The sequence below is a fragment of the Penaeus monodon genome, unplaced genomic scaffold, assembly GCF_015228065.2.
Source record: "Penaeus monodon isolate SGIC_2016 unplaced genomic scaffold, NSTDA_Pmon_1 PmonScaffold_8595, whole genome shotgun sequence".
Taxonomy (NCBI): domain Eukaryota; kingdom Metazoa; phylum Arthropoda; class Malacostraca; order Decapoda; family Penaeidae; genus Penaeus; species Penaeus monodon.
The window spans coordinates 5,001-8,530 of record NW_023663876.1 but is presented as its reverse complement, the minus strand read 5'-3'; the positions used below and the strand labels follow the sequence as shown (position 1 = coordinate 8,530).

The 3,530-nt window shown below is 35.6% G+C and overlaps 1 long non-coding RNA gene across 1 annotated transcript in view; it reads right to left on the bottom strand.

Annotated features, from left to right (window-relative positions):
* Window positions 1–2,097: 2,097 nt before the first annotated feature.
* LOC119571895 overlaps window positions 2,098–3,530 on the bottom strand; it is a 2,707-nt gene continuing 1,274 nt past the window's right edge. Inside the window, exon 2 of the long non-coding RNA XR_005228659.1 lies at window positions 2,098–2,667. This is a non-coding gene — a long non-coding RNA (uncharacterized LOC119571895). The remainder of the gene's footprint in view (window positions 2,668–3,530) is intronic.

The following is a 3,530-nucleotide window of genomic DNA, read 5'->3' as shown; positions in this document are numbered from 1 at the left end:
AGTTTCCTCAGAGCTGAGAAGGATAAGTAAAACAAGTGGCAATTCCGCAAGTATTTGTACTACAAAAGTAGGCATATAAAACACCGGGGGGATCATGCATGACCGTGGCATGTAACTCGCCTGGCGAATGGGAGCGGGGACCAAGCCCTGGATGGTGGGTGTCGCTCGCCATTCGCCAGGCGAGTTACATGCCACGGTCATGCATGATCCTCACCCGTGTATATATATGCCTAACTTTTGTAGTACAAATACTTGCGGAATTGCCACTTGTTTTACTTATCCTTCTCAGCTCTGAGGAAACTCTACAGTTAGCCACGGTTACACGACATATAATTTTTGTTTTGTTATTGGCTTTATATGAGCTTTGTTTATTTAACTTAATTCACGTTTACAAGATTTCTCTTAAAATTCATATATTCATTGCTATCAAAGCCATATTATATGTTCAAACTTTATTTATCCACATGCTATTGACAATATTCAAAATCAAGAAATTAATTGAGACACGTTTGAGAGGAAAAGTTTCCAAATATTTACCAGGACTATCATAAACAAAAATAATATCCCTGTTCATGGTTTCTTTCTTTGATCTCTAGATACAGAGTTATCTAGAAATATTATTTAACGCATTTGCGTTGTAAAATATATGCATGGTAATGCTTCTGCAATGGACATGAGATGGGCCTCTATACCGAATTTCAAGTTTGGAGGGGCGGAGTTTAAACGAAGATGTAAAATGGACTAACACGTTGCTGAAAACCTGAATTCCTCCCCCCAAGTGCTGAAGAAATCCAGTGTCTTGGCACTTTCCTTGCATTACTAAAGACAACTAAAGTGATACACTCTGGCCAGCCAATCAGGACATGATACTTACCATATCATTTCAGCAACCGTCATGAAAATGTTCAAATTTTACCCATACATAAATGAATTTGTTGTATTGCTAATAAGGCACAGAAGCATTTTATGCATCGTTACATATGAATTACACATCAAGAAGCATACAATACGATTCTTAATTAATGAAAATATTAATTCTTATCTGAGATGTGAAGGGAATATGTAGAGGAGTGTCATGCTCTGATTGGCTGGCTAGAGTGTATCCCTGTATCAAGCTAGAGGAGAGAAAGATGTTTACAACAGATTCCAGTAATATACGCTTACAGGGAAACTGAATGCATCAAAGTGTTAGGGTTTTTAAAAAAATATATATAAAGATATAGAAAAACCTGTATTTCTTGATTTGTTGTTACAGGGATGAAGACCAGTAAAAGCCTGTGCCAAGTGAAAAAAAAAACAGAAATATGTTTGAAAGTTTCCACAGCCTTGTGTATAAACAATTGGTTGTAGATGCAGTAAGTTACTTTTTTTTATTAAATTTAAAACCCATAAAGAGTCATACCAACATTAAAGGTCTTTTTTTATAATATTTCCAAAACACTTTGGTACACTCGGATACATGTTCGCCCTTTATAGTACATTATTGGAATTTGTTGAAACATCTTTTCATTTGTATCAAAGTGTTTGCCTTCCACTTGATGTGTTCACTCCGGCCAGCCAGTCAGAGCACGATATTTTTTAGATGTATTTCACATCGTCTCAGATAGGAATTTTCATTAATTACGAACTGCATCGTAAGTTTCTTGGTATATTTTTTATTGTAAAGGTGTATAAAATATTTCTGTGCCTTTTAGCAGTACATCAAATACATATTCACTCTATATAGCAAGATTTGAAGACGTTCGCTGGAACGACATGGTAAGAATTTCCGTCTGAATCATATGACGTGTATTGATAAAACAAAACAAGCTCAAAATATCAAAGAAAATGCTGTGTTTCTGATTTGTAGATATACTCCAATCAATAATTCAAGTAAATGTCCGTTGATCATTGGAATTATGCAGTTGTCTGATTTGGACACAGAACTCACTTGCGTTGGATACGATGAGATCCAAAACCTTACGCAACTACCGCATTTCGTATGACTTTCCACAGCCTTGCGAAGCGAAGAGTGGTGTGTATAAACAATATCAAGTTGCAGAGAAGCAGGTACTTTCTCCATTTTGTTTGAAGTTTACACAATGTTTTGCTTGTAATTAGAAACCATACGAGCAAATTTAGCTCTTAAATGTTTTTCTGTTGCTTTCTCATGTGATTTTTTTTCCCAACATTGATACAACTTGAAACAATATATCAGTATTAGGGGTTTCGGGATGCTACAAAAAAGCCTTTAGAATAGTTCATGGCTTTCTAATGACTTTTAATGTTCGATGGAACACAACATGCTCAAAACTCAAAATACTTGTGAACATGAGCTAAGCTCAAATGTTTCCAAGTGTTTGAAGTTTTGAGATGCTATACAATGGTCTTGAGACATATGGTATTACCTGTTCGTACTTTACGTTCACGAGATTGTAGCATTTCCTCTTATAACAACTCCCACGTCATGACATACACCAAAACTTGGGCAGCGTTCGTTACTGTCAAAACTACAAACATCACTGCTGCATGGTATTATCAAACCAGTACAATATTTAGAAGTAGGCCTTTCACCAGTGCCTCTGAAATCGATAGTGAAATCCCTTACGGAGCTCCATGGACCCTCTCGCTTCCAAGTGACTCGAATGTACTGCTTATTTATTATAGTCACACTGATCTTTGGTGGATCTGCAGAAACAAAAATAAGAAAATAGTCACTTTAGCATTCATGTATACAGTCGTGTGTAGATACATAAAATAGTATGTGTGCATATATAGGTATACACATAGACAGATAGATATACTGTATATAGATACATAGATAGATATAATGTATGTGGCACAGTCAAAGGCAAAAATAAGCTATCCGCTGACATCCTCTGTCTACAAAGAACTCCTTTTACGTAGCGAGTCATGGTGCAGGCAAGGTTTATAGAAGTATTTTTAGACCTTGGGTGCAAATAGGGAGAGAACGGTTATGTTAGTACTGATCTCATATATAAATATATATATATATATATATATATATATATATATATATATATATATATATATATATATATATATATATATACATATACAGATGTATATTGTTTTCTATTCAGATGTGATAAAGCAGATTTAATAGTCAAGCACTGTAATGTATAGTAATGTTGGAATACACTTTAAACATTAGGATACAAGCTTTAAGTAAGTGGTGATATCATGGGGCTGGCTTGTGAGAGAATTTTTTTTTTCTGAACAGAATGAAATGCCGAGGGCACTCGAATAGTGTTTGTGTGTAAGAAGCTCCTCTGGCGTATTTGTTACAGTTAAATTCCAAACTCGGGTTGCAACTATTGATATGATAGTTCATAGCAAGTGTATCCTCCCAATATTCACTCTACATTTACCTATCATGCCAACTAATATCATGGAACAAGAAAAAGGGTTGTTAAATGCATGTTAATATCAACAGGCAATGACTGTAGGTTTAGAAAACGGGCAAACGTGAAAGTGACGTCAGAGGCGGGAAAGAACGGACAGTCTACCGACAAACAGCTCATGTGGCA